This window comes from Ptiloglossa arizonensis, unplaced genomic scaffold (assembly GCF_051014685.1).
Source record: "Ptiloglossa arizonensis isolate GNS036 unplaced genomic scaffold, iyPtiAriz1_principal scaffold0021, whole genome shotgun sequence".
In the NCBI taxonomy this organism is placed as follows: domain Eukaryota; kingdom Metazoa; phylum Arthropoda; class Insecta; order Hymenoptera; family Colletidae; genus Ptiloglossa; species Ptiloglossa arizonensis.
Genome location: NW_027478391.1, coordinates 2,000,345 through 2,022,814, shown reverse-complemented (window position 1 = coordinate 2,022,814; position 22,470 = coordinate 2,000,345).

Sequence of the window (22,470 nt, the reverse complement as noted above, 5' to 3'; positions counted from 1 at the left end):
ATACGTTATACGTCATACGTTATACGTTACACGTTATACGTCACACGTTATACGTTATACGTTACACGTTATACGTAATACGTTATACGTTATACGTTATACGTTATACGTTATACGTTAAACGTTATACGTTATACGTTATAAGTTATACGTTATACACTATATGTTATACGTTATACGTAATATGTAATACGTTATACCATTTACGTTATTCGTTATACGTTCTTCGTTATGCGTTGTACGTTATACGTTGTGCGTTATACGTTATACGTTATACGTTATACGTTACACGTTATACGTCACACGTTATACGTTATACGTTACACGTTATACGTAATACGTTATACGTTATACGTTATACGTTATACGTTATACGTTAAACGTTATACGTTATACGTTATACGTTATACGTTATACGTTATACGTTATACGTTATACGTTATACGTTATACGTTATACGTTATACGTTATACGTTATACGTTATACTTTATACGTTATACGTTATACGTTATACGTTATACGTTATACGTTATACGTTATACGTTACACGTTATACGTTATACGTCACACGTTATACGTTATACGTTACACGTTATACGTTATACGTTATACGTTATACGTTATACGTTATACGTTATACGTTACACGTTATACGTTATACGTCACACGTTATACGTTACACGTTATACGTTGTACGTAATACGTTATACGTTATACGTTATACGTAATACGTTATACGTTATACGTTACACGTTATACGTTATACGTCACACGTTATACGTCACACGTTATACGTTATACGTTACACGTTATACGTTATACGTTATACGTTATACGTTATACGTTATACGTTATACGTTATACGTTATACGTTATACGTAATACATTATACGTTATACGTTATACGTTATACGTTATACGTAATACGTTACACGTTATACGTCACAGCTTACACGATACACGTTATACGTCATACGTTATACGTTACACGTTATACGTCACACGTTATACGTTATACGTTACACATTATACGTTATACGTTATACGTTATACGTTATACGTTATACGTTATACGTTATACGTTATACGTTATACGTTATATGTTATACGTTATACGTAATATGTAATACGTTATACGATTTACGTTATTCGTTATACGTTCTTCGTTATGCGTTGTACGTTATACGTTGTGCGTTATACGTTACACGTTATACGTTATACGTCACACGTTATACGTTATACGTTATACGTTATACGTTATATGTTATACGTTATACGTAATATGTAATACGTTATACGTTTTACGTTAGTCGTTATACGTTCTTCGTTACACGTTGTACGTTATACGATATTCGTTATACGTTACACGTTATACGTTATTCGTTATACGTTATACGTTATACGTTATACGTTATACGTTATACGTTATACGATACACGTTATACGTTATACGTCACACGTTATACGTTATACGTTACACGTTGTACGTTATACGTTATACGTTATACGTTATACGTTATACGTTATACGTTATACGTTATACGTTATACGTTATACGTTATACGTTATACGTTATACGTTATACGTTATACGTTATATGTTATACGTTATACGTAATATGTAATACGTTATACGATTTACGTTATTCGTTATACGTTCTTCGTTATGCGTTGTACGTTATACGTTGTGCGTTATACGTTACACGTTATACGTTATACGTCACACGTTGTACGTTATACGTTATACGTTATACGTTATATGTTATACGTTATACGTAATATGTAATACGTTATACGTTTTACGTTTTACGTTATACGTTATACGTTCTTCGTTACACGTTGTACGTTATACGATATTCGTTATACGTTACACGTTATACGTTATTCGTTATACGTTATACGTTATACGTTATACGTTATACGTTATACGTTATACGTTATACGTTATACGTTACACGTTATACGTTATACGTCACACGTTATACGTTATACGTTACACGTTGTACGTTATACGTTATACGTTATACGTTATACGTTATACGTTATACGTTATACGTTATACGTTATACGTTATATGTTAAACGCTATACGTAATATGTAATACGTTATTCGTTTTACGTTATTCGTTATACGTTCTTCGTTACACGTTGTACGTTATACGTTATGCGTTATACGTTAAACGTTATACGTTATACGTTATAAGTTATACGTTATACGTTATACGTTATACGTTATACGTTATACGTTATACGTTATACGTTATACGTTACACGTTATACGTTATACGTCACACGTTATACGTTACACGTTATACGTTGTACGTAATACGTTATACGTTATACGTTATACGTAATACGTTATACGTTATACGTTACACGTTATACGTTATACGTCACACGTTATACGTCACACGTTATACGTTATACGTTACACGTTATACGTTATACGTTATACGTTATACGTTATACGTTATACGTTATACGTTATACGTTATACGTTATACGTAATACATTATACGTTATACGTTATACGTTATACGTTATACGTAATACGTTACACGTTATACGTCACAGCTTACACGATACACGTTATACGTCATACGTTATACGTTACACGTTATACGTCACACGTTATACGTTATACGTTACACGTTATACGTTATACGTTATACGTTATACGTTATACGTTATACGTTATACGTTATACGTTATACGTTATACGTTATACGTTATACGTTATACGTTATATGTTATACGTTATACGTAATATGTAATACGTTATACGATTTACGTTATTCGTTATACGTTCTTCGTTATGCGTTGTACGTTATACGTTGTGCGTTATACGTTACACGTTATACGTTATACGTCACACGTTATACGTTATACGTTATACGTTATACGTTATATGTTATACGTTATACGTAATATGTAATACGTTATACGTTTTACGTTATTCGTTATACGTTCTTCGTTACACGTTGTACGTTATACGATATTCGTTATACGTTACACGTTATACGTTATTCGTTATACGTTATACGTTATACGTTATACGTTATACGTTATACGTTATACGTTATACGTTACACGTTATACGTTATACGTCACACGTTATACGTTATACGTTACACGTTATACGTTATACGTTATACGTTATACGTTATACGTTATACGTTATACGTTATACGTTACACGTTATACGTTATACGTTATATGTTAAACGTTATACGTAACATGTAATACGTTATTCGTTTTACGTTATTCGTTATACGTTCTTCGTTACACGTTGTACGTTATACGTTATGCGTTATACGTTAAACGTTATACGTTATACGTTATAAGTTATACGTTATACGTTATACGTTATACGTTATACGTTATACGTTATACGTTATACGTTACACGTTATACGTTATACGTCACACGTTATACGTTACACGTTATACGTTGTACGTAATACGTTATACGTTATACGTTATACGTAATACGTTATACGTTATACGTTACACGCTATACGTTATACGTCACACGTTATACGTCACACGTTATACGTTATACGTTACACGTTATACGTTATACGTTATACGTTATACGTTATACGTTATACGTTATACGTTATACGTAATACGTTATACGTTATACGTTATACGTTATACGTTATACGTAATACGTTACACGTTATACGTCACAGCTTACACGATACACGTTATACGTCATACGTTATACGTTACACGTTATACGTCACACGTTATACGTTATACGTTACACGTTATACGTTATACGTTATACGTTATACGTTATACGTTATACGTTAAACGTTATACGTTATACGTTATACGTTATACGTTATACGTTATACGTTATACGTTATACGTTATACGTTATACGTTATACGTTATACGTTATACGTTAGTCGTTACACGTTATACGTCATACGTCACACGTTATACGTTATACGTCACACGTTATACGTTATACGTTATACGTTATACGTTATACGTTATACGTTATACGTTATACGTTATACGTTATACGTAATACGTTATTCGTTATACGTTCTTCGTTATAAGTTATACGTTATACGTTATACGTTATACGTTATACGTTATACGTTATACGTTATACGTTACACGTTATACGTTATACGTCAAAAGTTATACGTTACACGTTATACGTTGTACGTAATACGTTATACGTTATACGTTATACGTAATACGTTATACGTTATACGTTACACGTTATACGTTATACGTCACACGTTATACGTCACACGTTATACGTTAAACGTTATACGTAATGTGTAATACGTTATTCGTTTTACGTTATTCGTTATACGTTCTTCGTTACACGTTGTACGTTATACGTTATGCGTTACACGTTAAACGTTATACGTTATACGTTATAAGTTATACGTTATACGTTATACGTTATACGTTATACGTTATACGTTATACGTTATACGTTATACGTTACACGTTATACGTTATACGTCACACGTTATACGTTACACGTTATACGTTGTACGTAATACGTTATACGTTATACGTTATACGTAATACGTTATACGTTATACGTTACACGTTATACGTTATACGTCACACGTTATACGTCACACGATATACGTTATACGTTACACGTTATACGTTATACGTTATTCGTTATACGTTATACGTTATACGTTATACGTTATACGTTATACGTAATACATTATACGTTATACGTTATACGTTATACGTTATACGTAATACGTTACACGTTATACGTCACAGCTTACACGATACACGTTATACGTCATACGTTATACGTTACACGTTATACGTCACACGTTATACGTTATACGTTACACGTTATACGTTATACGTTATACGTTATACGTTATACGTTATACGTTATACGTTATACGTTATACGTTATTCGTTATACGTTATACGTTATAGGTTATACGTTATACGTAATACGTTATACGTTATACGTTATACGTCATACGTTATACGTTACACGTTATACGTCACACGTTATACGTTATACGTTACACGTTATACGTTATACGTTATACGTTATACGTTGTGCGTTATACGTTATACGTTATACGTGATACGTTACACGTTATACGTTACACGTTAGGCGTTACACGTTATACGTTACACGTTATACGTTATACGTCACAGCTTACACGATACACGTTATACGTTATACGTTATACGTTATACGTTATTCGTTATACGTTATACGTTATACGTTATACGTTATACGGAATACGTTATACGTTATACGTTATACGTCATACGTTATACGTTACACGTTATACGTCACACGTTATACGTTATACGTTACACGTTATACGTTATATGTTATACGTTATACGTTATACGTTATACGTTAAACGTTATACGTTATACGTTATAAGTTATACGTTATACGTTATACGTTATACGTTACACGTTATACGTTATACGTTATACGTTATACGTTATACGTTATACGTTATACGTTATACGTTATACGTTATATGTTATACGTTATACGTAATATGTAATACGTTATACGATTTACGTTATTCGTTATACGTTATACGTTATACGTTATACGTTACACGTTATACGTTATACGATATACGTTATACGTTATACGTTATACGTTATACGTTATACGTTATACGTTATACGTTACACGTTATACGTTATACGTCACACGTGATACGTTATACGTTACACGTTATACGTTATACGTCACACGTTATACGTTATACGTTAGACGTTATACGTTATACGTCATACGTTATACGTTATACGTTATACGTTATACGTTATACGTTATACGTTATACGTTATACGTTCTACGTTATACGTTATACTTTATACGTTATACGATATACGTCACACGTTATACGTTATACGTTAGACGTTATACGTTATACGTTACACGTTACACGTTATACGTTATACGTTATACGTTATACGTTATACGTTATACGTTATACGTTATACGTTATACGTTATACGTTATACGTTATACGTTATACGTTATACGTTATACGTTATACGTTATACGTTATACGTTATACGTTATACGTTATACGTTATACGTTATACGTTATACGTTATACGTTACACGTTATACGTCATACGTCACACGTTATACGTTATACGTCACACGTTATACGTTATACGTTATACGTTATACGTTATACGTTATACGTTATACGTTATACGTTATACGTTATACGTTATACGTTATACGTTATACGTTATACTTTATACGTTATACGTTATATGTTATACGTTATACGTTATACGTTATACGTCATACGTTATACGTTACACGTTATACGTTCCTCGTTATGCGTTGTACGTTATACGTTGTGCGTTATACGTTACACGTTATATGTTATTCGTTATACGTTATACGTTATACGTAATACGTTATACGTTATACGTTATACGTTATGCGTTACACGTTATACGTTATACGTTATACGTTATACGTTATACGTTATACGTTATACGTTATACGTTATACGTTATACGTTATACGTTATACGTTATACGTTATACGTTACACGTTATACGTTATACGTTATATGTTATACGTTATACGTAATATGTAATACGTTATTCGTTTTACGTTATTCGTTATACGTTCTTCGTTACACGTTGTACGTTATACGTTATACGTTATACGTTATTCGTTATACGTTATACGTTATACGTTATACGTTATACGTTACACGTTATACGTTATACGTTATACGTTATACGTTATACGTTATACGTTATACGTTATACGTTACACGTTATACGTTAGACGTTATACGTTATACGTTATACGTTATACGTTATACGTTATACGTTATACGTTATACGTTATACGTTATACGTTATACGTTATACGTTATACGTTATACGTTATACGTTATACGTTATACGTTATACGTTATACGTTATACGTTATACGTTATACGTTATACGTTACACGTTATACGTTACACGTTATACGTTAGACGTTATACGTTATACGTTATACGTTATACGTTATACGTTATACGTTATACGTTATACGTTATACGTTATACGTTATACGTTATACGTTACACGTTATACGTTATACGTCACACGTTATACGTCACACGTTATACGTTAAACGTTATACGTAATGTGTAATACGTTATTCGTTTTACGTTATTCGTTATACGTTCTTCGTTACACGTTGTACGTTATACGTTATGCGTTACACGTTAAACGTTATACGTTATACGTTATAAGTTATACGTTATACGTTATACGTTATACGTTATACGTTATACGTTATACGTTATACGTCACACGTTATACGTTACACGTTATACGTTGTACGTAATACGTTATACGTTATACGTTATACGTAATACGTTATACGTTATACGTTACACGTTATACGTTATACGTCACACGTTATACGTCACACGTTATACGTTAAACGTTATACGTAATGTGTAATACGTTATTCGTTTTACGTTATTCGTTATACGTTCTTCGTTACACGTTGTACGTTATACGTTATGCGTTACACGTTAAACGTTATACGTTATACGTTATAAGTTATACGTTATACGTTATACGTTATACGTTATACGTTATACGTTATACGTTATACGTTACACGTTATACGTTATACGTCACACGTTATACGTTACACGTTATACGTTGTACGTAATACGTTATACGTTATACGTTATACGTAATACGTTATACGTTATACGTTACACGTTATACGTTATACGTCACACGTTATACGTCACACGATATACGTTATACGTTACACGTTATACGTTATACGTTATACGTTATACGTTATACGTTATACGTTATACGTTATACGTTATACGTAATACATTATACGTTATACGTTATACGTTATACGTTATACGTAATACGTTACACGTTATACGTCACAGCTTACACGATACACGTTATACGTCATACGTTATACGTTACACGTTATACGTCACACGTTATACGTTATACGTTACACGTTATACGTTATACGTTATACGTTATACGTTATACGTTATACGTTATACGTTATACGTTATACGTTATTCGTTATACGTTATACGTTATAGGTTATACGTTATACGTAATACGTTATACGTTATACGTTATACGTCATACGTTATACGTTACACGTTATACGTCACACGTTATACGTTATACGTTACACGTTATACGTTATACGTTATACGTTATACGTTGTGCGTTATACGTTATACGTTATACGTGATACGTTACACGTTATACGTTACACGTTAGGCGTTACACGTTATACGTTACACGTTATACGTTATACGTCACAGCTTACACGATACACGTTATACGTTATACGTTATACGTTATACGTTATTCGTTATACGTTATACGTTATACGTTATACGTTATACGGAATACGTTATACGTTATACGTTATACGTCATACGTTATACGTTACACGTTATACGTCACACGTTATACGTTATACGTTACACGTTATACGTTATATGTTATACGTTATACGTTATACGTTATACGTTAAACGTTATACGTTATACGTTATAAGTTATACGTTATACGTTATACGTTATACGTTACACGTTATACGTTATACGTTATACGTTATACGTTATACGTTATACGTTATACGTTATACGTTATACGTTATATGTTATACGTTATACGTAATATGTAATACGTTATACGATTTACGTTATTCGTTATACGTTATACGTTATACGTTATACGTTACACGTTATACGTTATACGATATACGTTATACGTTATACGTTATACGTTATACGTTATACGTTATACGTTATACGTTACACGTTATACGTTATACGTCACACGTGATACGTTATACGTTACACGTTATACGTTATACGTCACACGTTATACGTTATACGTTAGACGTTATACGTTATACGTCATACGTTATACGTTATACGTTATACGTTATACGTTATACGTTATACGTTATACGTTATACGTTATACGTTATACGTTATACTTTATACGTTATACGATATACGTCACACGTTATACGTTATACGTTAGACGTTATACGTTATACGTTACACGTTACACGTTATACGTTATACGTTATACGTTATACGTTATACGTTATACGTTATACGTTATACGTTATACGTTATACGTTATACGTTATACGTTATACGTTATACGTTATACGTTATACGTTATACGTTATACGTTATACGTTATACGTTATACGTTATACGTTATACGTTATACGTTACACGTTATACGTCATACGTCACACGTTATACGTTATACGTCACACGTTATACGTTATACGTTATACGTTATACGTTATACGTTATACGTTATACGTTATACGTTATACGTTATACGTTATACGTTATACGTTATACGTTATACGTTATACGTTATACGTTATACGTTATACTTTATACGTTATACGTTATATGTTATACGTTATACGTTATACGTTATACGTCATACGTTATACGTTACACGTTATACGTTCCTCGTTATGCGTTGTACGTTATACGTTGTGCGTTATACGTTACACGTTATATGTTATTCGTTATACGTTATACGTTATACGTAATACGTTATACGTTATACGTTATACGTTATGCGTTACACGTTATACGTTATACGTTATACGTTATACGTTATACGTTATACGTTATACGTTATACGTTATACGTTATACGTTATACGTTATACGTTATACGTTACACGTTATACGTTATACGTTATATGTTATACGTTATACGTAATATGTAATACGTTATTCGTTTTACGTTATTCGTTATACGTTCTTCGTTACACGTTGTACGTTATACGTTATACGTTATACGTTATTCGTTATACGTTATACGTTATACGTTATACGTTATACGTTACACGTTATACGTTATACGTTATACGTTATACGTTATACGTTATACGTTATACGTTATACGTTACACGTTATACGTTAGACGTTATACGTTATACGTTATACGTTATACGTTATACGTTATACGTTATACGTTATACGTTATACGTTATACGTTATACGTTATACGTTATACGTTATACGTTATACGTTATACGTTATACGTTATACGTTATACGTTATACGTTATACGTTATACGTTACACGTTATACGTTACACGTTATACGTTAGACGTTATACGTTATACGTTATACGTTATACGTTATACGTTATACGTTATACGTTATACGTTATACGTTATACGTTATACGTTATACGTTATACGTTATACGTTATACGTTATACGTTATACGTTATACGTTATACGTTATACGTTATACGTTATACGTTATACGTTATACGTTATACGTTATACGTTATACGTTATACGTTATACGTTATACGTTATACGTTATACGTTATACGTTATACGTTACACGTTATACGTTATACTACCTTGATCAAAAAGTTTTAGGACTTTATTCATAAAATCAAAAATATAAATTTATTCGTCCAAATCGATACGGTCCCCTTCAAAGTAGTCCCCATTGACTGCAATGCACTTGCGCCAGCGCTTGATCCAATCCTCGAAACACCGCTGGTACTCAATTTTCGGTATGTCCATCAGAGCCGTCTTCGATTTTGTCATGACCTCCTCTCGGGTACTGTAACGCGTTCCGCGAAGCGGTTTTTTAATTCGGTTGAACAGAAAAAAGTCGCAGGGAGCCAGATCTGGTGAGTTTGAAGGCTGCTGGATAGTGTTCGTGTTGTTTTTCGTCAAAAACTTGCGGATAAGGATCGCATTGTGCGCCGGTGCGTTATCGTGGTGCAAAATCCACGAGATGTTTGCCCACAAATCTGGCCTTTTTTGACGAATTGCTTCGCGCAAACGTCTCAAAACGCCCAAATAATATTCTTTGTTGACTGTCTGCTTTTCTGGCAAGAATTCTTGATGCACAACACCATTGTAATCCATGAAAACCGTGAGCATCGCCTTCTTTCTTGACTGAAAACGACGTGGTTTTTTCGGTCTCGGCTCTTCCGGTGCACGCCATTCACTCGCTTGATGTCTGGATTGTGTGTCATACTCATAAATCCACGTCTCATCTCCAGTGATGATACGTTTAATAAATGTTAGGTCGGATTCGGCTTTGGAATGCAAGCTCGTTGATGCTCAAATGATGCCATTTTCAAAATCGAAGACACGAACAAAGGAGATGTGCTCAGTACAACGTAACTTTTACAAATATCAAGCTATGATGCTGAAATTGGAAGGAAGTGTTAATGACAGATATGGTAACCTAACAAAAAAAAAAAGAAACAATCGGGTGATTGACAACGACACACGGGGGCAGTCCTAGAACTTTTTGATCAAGGTAGTACGTCACACGTTATACGTTATACGTTACACGTTATACGTTATACGTTATACGTTATACGTTATACGTTATACGTTATAGGTTATACGTTATACGTTATACGTTATACGTTATACGTTATACGTTATACGTTATACGTTATACGTTATACGTTATACGTTATACGTTATACGTTATACGTTATACGTTATACGTTATACGTTATACGTTATACGTTATACGTTATACGTTATACGTTATACGTTATACGTTATACGTTATACGTTATACGTTATACGTTATACGTTATACTTTATACGTTATACGTTATACGTTATACGTTATACGTTATACGTTATACGTTATACGTTACACGTTATACGTTATACGTCACACGTTATACGTTATACGTTACACGTTATACGTTATACGTTATACGTTATACGATATACGTTATACGTTATACGTTATACGTTATACGTTATACGTTATACGTTATACGTTATACGTTATACGTTATACGTTATACGTTATATGTTATACGTTATACGTAATATGTAATACGTTATACGATTTACGTTATTCGTTATACGCTCTTCGTTATGCGTTGTACGTTATACGTTGTGCGTTATACGTTACACGTTATACGTTATACGTCACACGTTATACGTTATACGTTATACGTTATACGTTATATGTTATACGTTATACGTAATATGTAATACGTTATACGTTTTACGTTATTCGTTATACGTTATACGTTATACGTTATACGTAATACGTTATACGTTATACGTTATACGTTATACGTTATACGTAATACGTTACACGTTATACGTCACAGCTTACACGATACACGTTATACGTCATACGTTATACGTTACACGTTATACGTCACACGTTATACGTTATACGTTACACGTTATACGTTATACGTTATACGTTATACGTTATACGTTATACGTTACACGTTATACGTTATACGTTATTCGTTATACGTTATACGTTATAGGTTATACGTTATACGTAATACGTTATACGTTATACGTTATACGTCATACGTTATACGTTACACGTTATACGTCACACGTTATACGTTATACGTTACACGTTATACGTTATACGTTATACGTTATACGTTACACGTTATACGTTATACGTCACACGTTATACGTTATACGTTACACGTTATACGTTATACGTTATACGTTATACGTTATACGTTATACGTTATACGTTATACGTAATACGTTATACGTTATACGTTATACGTTATACGTTATACGTAATACGTTACACGTTATACGTCACAGCTTACACGATACACGTTATACGTCATACGTTATACGTTACACGTTATACGTCACACGTTATACGTTATACGTTACACGTTATACGTTATACGTTATACGTTATACGTTATACGTTATACGTTACACGTTATACGTTATACGTTATTCGTTATACGTTATACGTTATAGGTTATACGTTATACGTAATACGTTATACGTTATACGTTATACGTCATACGTTATACGTTACACGTTATACGATATACGTTATATGTTAAACGTTATACGTAATATGTAATACGTTATTCGTTTTACGTTATTCGTTATACGTTCTTCGTTACACGTTGTACGTCACACGTTATACGTTACACGTTATACGTTGTACGTAATACGTTGTACGTTATACGTTATACGTAATACGTTATACGTTATACGTTACACGTTATACGTTATACGTCACACGTTATACGTCACACGTTATACGTTATACGTTACACGTTATACGTTATACGTTATACGTTATACGTTATACGTTATACGTTATACGTTATACGTAATACGTTATACGTTATACGTTATACGTTATACGTTATACGTAATACGTTACACGTTATACGTCACAGCTTACACGATACACGTTATACGTCATACGTTATACGTTACACGTTATACGTCACACGTTATACGTTATACGTTACACGTTATACGTTATACGTTATACGTTATACGTTATACGTTATACGTTACACGTTATACGTTATACGTTATTCGTTATACGTTATACGTTATAGGTTATACGTTATACGTAATACGTTATACGTTATACGTTATACGTCATACGTTATACGTTACACGTTATACGTCACACGTTATACGTTATACGTTACACGTTGTACGTAATACGTTATACGTTATACGTTATACGTTATACGTTATGCGTTAAACGTTATACGTTATACGTTATACGTTATACGTTATACGTTATACGTTATACGTTATACGTTATACGTTATACGTTATACGTTATACGTTATACGTTATACGTTATACGTTATACGTTATACGTTATACTTTATACTTTATACGTTATACGTTATACGTTATACGTTATACGTTATACGTTATACGTTATACGTTATACGTTACACGTTATACGTTATACGTCACACGTTATACGTTATACGTTACACGTTATACGTTATACGTTATACGTTATACGTTATACGTTATACATTATACGTTATACGTTATACGTTATTCGTTATACGTTATACGTTATAGGTTATACGTTATACGTAATACGTTATACGTTATACGTTATACGTCATACGTTATACGTTACACGTTATACGTCACACGTTATACGTTATACGTTATACGTTATTCGTTATACGTTATACGTTATAGGTTATACGTTATACGTAATACGTTATACGTTATACGTTATACGTCATACGTTATACGTTACACGTTATACGTCACACGTTATACGTTATACGTTACACGTTATACGTTATACGTTATACGTTATACGTTATACGTTATACGTTATACGTTATACGTTATACGTTAAACGTTATACGTTATACGTTATAAGTTATACGTTATACGCTATATGTTATACGTTATACGTAATATGTAATACGTTATACCATTTACGTTATTCGTTATACGTTCTTCGTTATGCGTTGTTCGTTATACGTTGTGCGTTATACGTTATACGTTATACGTGATACGTTACACGTTATACGTTACACGTTAGGCGTTACACGTTATACGTTACACGTTATACGTTACACGTTACACGTTATACGTTATACGTTATTCGTTATACTTTATACGTTATACGTTATACGTTATACGGAATACGTTATACGTTATACGTTATACGTCATACGTTATACGTTACACGTTATACGTCACACGTTATACGTTATACGTTACACATTATACGTTATATGTTATACGTTATACGTTATACGTTATACGTTAAACGTTATACGTTATACGTTATAAGTTATACGTTATACGTTATACGTTATACGTTATACGTTATACGTTATACGTGATACGTTATACGTGATACGTTATACGTTATACGTTATACGATATACGTTATACGTTATACGTTATACGTTATACGTTATACGTTATACGTTATACGTTACACGTTATACGTTATACGTCACACGTTATACGTTATACGTTACACGTTATACGTTATACGTCACACGTTATACGTTATACGTTAGACGTTATACGTTATACGTTATACGTTATACGTTATACGTTATACGTTATACGTTATACGTTATACGTTATACGTTATAAGTTATACGTTATACGTTATACGTTATACGTTACACGTTATACGTTATACGTTATACGTTATACGTTATACGTTATACGTTATACGTTATATGTTATACGTTATACGTAATATGTAATACGTTATACGATTTACGTTATTCGTTATACGTTACACGTTATACGTCACACGTTATACGTTATACGTTACACGTTATACGTAATACGTTATACGTTATACGTTATACGTTATACGTTATACGTTAAACGTTATACGTTATACGTTATAAGTTATACGTTATACGTTATACGTTATACGTTATACGTTATACGTTATACGTTATACGTTACACGTTATACGTTATACGTCACACGTTATACGTTACACGTTATACGTCACACGTTATACGTTATACGTTACACGTTATACGTTATACGTTATACGTTATACGTTATACGTTATACGTTATACGTTATACGTTATACGTTATTCGTTATACGTTATACGTTATAGGTTATACGTTATACGTAATACGTTATACGTTATACGTTATACGTCATACGTTATACGTTACACGTTATACGTCACACGTTATACGTTATACGTTACACGTTATACGTAATACGTTATACGTTATACGTTATACGTTATACGTTATACGTTAAACGTTATACGTTATACGTTATAAGTTATACGTTATACACTATATGTTATACGTTATACGTAATATGTAATACGTTATACCATTTACGTAATTCGTTATACGTTCTTCGTTATGCGTTGTACGTTATACGTTGTGCGTTATACGTTATACGTTATACGTTATACGTTACACGTTATACGTCACACGTTATACGTTATACGTTACACGTTATACTTTATACGTTATACGTTATACGTTATACGTTATACGTTATACGTTATACGTTATACGTTACACGTTATACGTTATACGTCACACGTTATACGTTATACGTTACACGTTATACGTTATACGTTATACGTTATACGTTATACGTTACACGTTATACGTTATACGTCACACGTTATACGTTACACGTTATACGTTGTACGTAATACGTTATACGTTATACGTTATACGTAATACGTTATACGTTATACGTTACACGTTATACGTTATACGTAATACATTATACGTTATACGTTATACGTTATACGTTATACGTAATACGTTACACGTTATACGTCACAGCTTACACGATACACGTTATACGTCATACGTTATACGTTACACGTTATACGTCACACGTTATACGTTATACGTTACACATTATACGTTATACGTTATACGTTATACGTTATACGTTATACGTTATACGTTATACGTTATACGTTATACGTTATATGTTATACGTTATACGTAATATGTAATACGTTATTCGTTTTACGTTATTCGTTATACGTTCTTCGTTACACGTTGTACGTTATACGTTATGCGTTATACGTTAAACGTTATACGTTATACGTTATAAGTTATACGTTATACGTTATACGTTATACGTTATACGTTATACGTTATACGTCACACGTTGTACGTTATACGTTATACGTTATACGTTATATGTTATACGTTATACGTAATATGTAATACGTTATACGTTTTACGTTATACGTTATACGTTCTTCGTTACACGTTGTACGTTATACGATATTCGTTATACGTTACACGTTATACGTTATTCGTTATACGTTATACGTTATACGTTGTGCGTTATACGTTACACGTTATACGTTATACGTCACACGTTGTACGTTATAAGTTATACGTTATACGTTATATGTTATACGTTATACGTAATATGTAATACGTTATACGTTTTACGTTATACGTTATACGTTCTTCGTTACACGTTGTACGTTATACGATATTCGTTATACGTTACACGTTATACGTTATTCGTTATACGTTATACGTTATACGTTATACGTTATACGTTATACGTTATACGTTATACGTTATACGTTATACGTTATACGTTATACGTTACACGTTATACGTTATACGTTATATGTTAAACGTTATACGTAATATGTAATACGTTATTCGTTTTACGTTATTCGTTATACGTTCTTCGTTACACGTTGTACGTTATACGTTATGCGTTATACGTTAAACGTTATACGTTATACGTTATAAGTTATACGTTATACGTTATACGTTATACGTTATACGTTATACGTTATACGTTATACGTTATACGTTACACGTTATACGTTATACGTCACACGTTATACGTTACACGTTATACGTTGTACGTAATACGTTATACGTTATACGTTATACGTAATACGTTATACGTTATACGTTACACGTTATACGTTATACGTCACACGTTATACGTCACACGTTATACGTTATACGTTACACGTTATACGTTATACGTTATACGTTATACGTTATACGTTATACGTTATACGTTATACGTTATACGTTATACGTAATACATTATACGTTATACGTTATACGTTATACGTTATACGTAATACGTTACACGTTATACGTCACAGCTTACACGATACACGTTATACGTCATACGTTATACGTTACACGTTATACGTCACACGTTATACGTTATACGTTACACATTATACGTTATACGTTATACGTTATACGTTATACGTTATACGTTATACGTTATACGTTATACGTTATACGTTATATGTTATACGTTATACGTAATATGTAATACGTTATACGATTTACGTTATTCGTTATACGTTCTTCGTTATGCGTTGTACGTTATACGTTGTGCGTTATACGTTACACGTTATACGTTATACGTCACACGTTATACGTTATACGTTATACGTTATACGTTATATGTTATACGTTATACGTAATATGTAATACGTTATACGTTTTACGTTATTCGTTATACGTTCTTCGTTACACGTTGTACGTTATACGATATTTGTTATACGTTACACGTTATACGTTATTCGTTATACGTTATACGTTATACGTTATACGTTATACGTTATACGTTATACGTTATACGTTACACGTTATACGTTATACGTCACACGTTATACGTTATACGTTACACGTTATACGTTATACGTTATACGTAATACGTTATACGTTATACGTTACACGTTATACGTTATACGTTATATGTTAAACGTTATACGTAATATGTAGTACGTTATTCGTTTTACGTTATTCGTTATACGTTCTTCGTTACACGTTGTACGTTATACGTTATGCGTTATACGTCAAACGTTATACGTTATACGTTATAAGTTATACGTTATACGTTATACGTTATACGTTATACGTTATACGTTATACGTTATACGTTACACGTTATACGTTATACGTCACACGTTATACGTTACACGTTATACGTTGTACGTAATACGTTATACGTTATACGTTATACGTAATACGTTATACGTTATACGTTACACGCTATACGTTATACGTCACACGTTATACGTCACACGTTATACGTTATACGTTACACGTTATACGTTATACGTTATACGTTATACGTTATACGTTATACGTTATACGTTATACGTAATACGTTATACGTTATACGTTATACGTTATACGTTATACGTAATACGTTACACGTTATACGTCACAGCTTACACGATACACGTTATACGTCATACGTTATACGTTACACGTTATACGTCACACGTTATACGTTATACGTTACACGTTACACGTTATACGTTATACGTTACACGTTATACGTTATACGTTATACGTTATACGTTATACGTTATTCGTTATACGTTATACGTTATAGGTTATACGTTATACGTAATACGTTATACGTTATACGTTATACGTCATACGTTATACGTTACACGTTATACGTCACACGTTATACGTTATACGTTACACGTTATACGTAATACGTTATACGTTATACGTTATACGTTATACGTTATACGTTAAACGTTATACGTTATACGTTATAAGTTATACGTTATACACTATATGTTATACGTTATACGTAATATGTAATACGTTTTACCATTTACGTTATTCGTTATACGTTCTTCGTTATGCGTTGTACGTTATACGTTGTGCGTTATACGTTATACGTTATACGTTATACGTTACACGTTATACGTCACACGTTATACGTTATACGTTACACGTTATACGTAATACGTTATACGTTATACGTTATACGTTATACGTTATACGTTAAACGTTATACGTTATACGTTATACGTTATACGTTATACGTTATACGTTATACGTTATACGTTATACGTTATACGTTATACGTTATACGTTATACGTTATACGTTATACTTTATACGTTATACGTTATACGTTATACGTTATACGTTATACGTTATACGTTATACGTTATACGTTACACGTTATACGTTATACGTCACACGTTATACGTTATACGTTACACGTTATACGTTATACGTTATACGTTATACGTTATACGTTATACGTTATACGTTATACGTTATACGTTATACGTTATACGTTATACGTTATACGTTATACGTTATACGTTATATGTTATACGTTATACGTAATATGTAATACGTTATACGATTTACGTTATTCGTTATACGTTCTTCGTTATGCGTTGTACGTTATACGTTGTGCGTTATACGTTACACGTTATACGTTATACGTCACACGTTATACGTTATACGTTATACGTTATACGTTATATGTTATACGTTATGCGTAATATGTAATACGTTATACGTTTTACGTTATTCGTTATACGTTCTTCGTTACACGTTGTACGTTATACGATATTTGTTATACGTTATACGTTATACGTTATACGTTATACGTTATACGCTACACGTTATACGTTATACGTTATACGTTATACGTTATACGTTATACGTTATACGTTATACGTTACACGTTATACGTTAGACGTTATACGTTATACGTTATACGTTATACGTTATACGTTATACGTTATACGTTATACGTTATACGTTATACGTTATACGTTATACGTTATACGTTATACGTTATACGTTATACGTTATACGTTATACGTTATACGTTATACGTTATACGTTACACGTTATACGTTATACTACCTTGATCAAAAAGTTTTAGGACTTTATTCATAAAATCAAAAATATAAATTTATTCGTCCAAATCGATATGGTCCCCTTCAAAGTAGTCCCCATTGACTGCAATGCACTTGCGCCAGCGCTTGATCCAATCCTCGAAACACCGCTGGTACTCAATTTTCGGTATGTCCATCAGAGCCGTCTTCGATTTTGTCATGACCTCCTCTCGGGTACTGTAACGCGTTCCGCGAAGCGGTTTTTTAATTCGGTTGAACAGAAAAAAGTCGCAGGGAGCCAGATCTGGTGAGTTTGAAGGCTGCTGGATAGTGTTCGTGTTGTTTTTCGTCAAAAACTTGCGGATAAGGATCGCATTGTGCGCCGGTGCGTTATCGTGGTGCAAAATCCACGAGATGTTTGCCCACAAATCTGGCCTTTTTTGACGAATTGCTTCGCGCAAACGTCTCAAAACGCCCAAATAATATTCTTTGTTGACTGTCTGTTTTTCTGGCAAGAATTCTTGATGCACAACACCATTGTAATCCATGAAAACCGTGAGCATCGCCTTCTTTCTTGACTGAAAACGACGTGGTTTTTTCGGTCTCGGCTCTTCCGGTGCACGCCATTCACTCGCTTGATGTCTGGATTGTGTGTCATACTCATAAATCCACGTCTCATCTCCAGTGATGATACGTTTAATAAATGTTAGGTCGGATTCGGCTTTGGAATGCAAACTCGTTGATGCTCAAATGATGCCATTTTCAAAATCGAAGACACGAACAAAGGAGATGTGCTCAGTACAACGTAACTTTTACAAATATCAAGCTATGATGCTGAAATTGGAAGGAAGTGTTAATGACAGATATGGTAACCTAACAAAAAAAAAAAGAAACAATCGGGTGATTGACAGCGACACACGGGGGACAGTCCTAGAACTTTTTGATCAAGGTAGTACGTCACACGTTATACGTTATACGTTAGACGTTATACGTTATACGTTATACGTTATACGTTATACGTTATACGTAATACGTTATACGTTATACGTTATACGTTATACGTTATACGTAATACGTTACACGTTATACGTCACAGCTTACACGATACACGTTATACGTCATACGTTATACGTTACACGTTATACGTCACACGTTATACGTTATACGTTACACGTTATACGTTATACGTTATACGTTATACGTTATACGTTATACGTTATACGTTATACGTTATACGTTATACGTCACACGTTATACGTTACACGTTATACGTTGTACGTAATACGTTATACGTTATACGTTATACGTAATACGTTATACGTTATACGTTACACGTTATACGTTATACGTCACACGTTATACGTCACACGTTATACGTTATACGTTATACGTTATACGTTATACGTTATTCGTTATACGTTATACGTTATACGTTATACGTTATACGGAATACGTTATACGTTATACGTTATACGTCATACGTTATACGTTACACGTTATACGTCACACGTTATACGTTATACGTTACACGTTATACGTTATATGTTATACGTTATACGTTATACGTAATATGTAATACGTTATTCGTTTTACGTTATTCGTTATATGTTCTTCGTTACACGTTGTACGTTATACGTTATACGTTATACGTTATTCGTTATACGTTATACGTTATACGTTATACGTTATACGTTATACGTTACACGTTATACGTTATACGTTATACGTTATACGTTATACGTTATACGTTATACGTTATACGTTACACGTTATACGTTAGACGTTATACGTTATACGTTATACGTTATACGTTATACGTTATACGTTATACGTTATACGTTATACGTTATACGTTATACGTTATACGTTATACGTTATACGTTATACGTTATACGTTATACGTTATACGTTATACGTTATACGTTATACGTTATACGTTACACGTTATACGTTATACTACCTTGATCAAAAAGTTTTAGGACTTTATTCATAAAATCAAAAATATAAATTTATTCGTCCAAATCGATATGGTCCCCTTCAAAGTAGTCCCCATTGACTGCAATGCACTTGCGCCAGCGCTTGATCCAATCCTCGAAACACCGCTGGTACTCAATTTTCGGTATGTCCATCAGAGCCGTCTTCGATTTTGTCATGACCTCCTCTCGGGTACTGTAACGCGTTCCGCGAAGCGGTTTTTTAATTCGGTTGAACAGAAAAAAGTCGCAGGGAGCCAGATCTGGTGAGTTTGAAGGCTGCTGGATAGTGTTCGTGTTGTTTTTCGTCAAAAACTTGCGGATAAGGATCGCATTGTGCGCCGGTGCGTTATCGTGGTGCAAAATCCACGAGATGTTTGCCCACAAATCTGGCCTTTTTTGACGAATTGCTTCGCGCAAACGTCTCAAAACGCCCAAATAATATTCTTTGTTGACTGTCTGTTTTTCTGGCAAGAATTCTTGATGCACAACACCATTGTAATCCATGAAAAC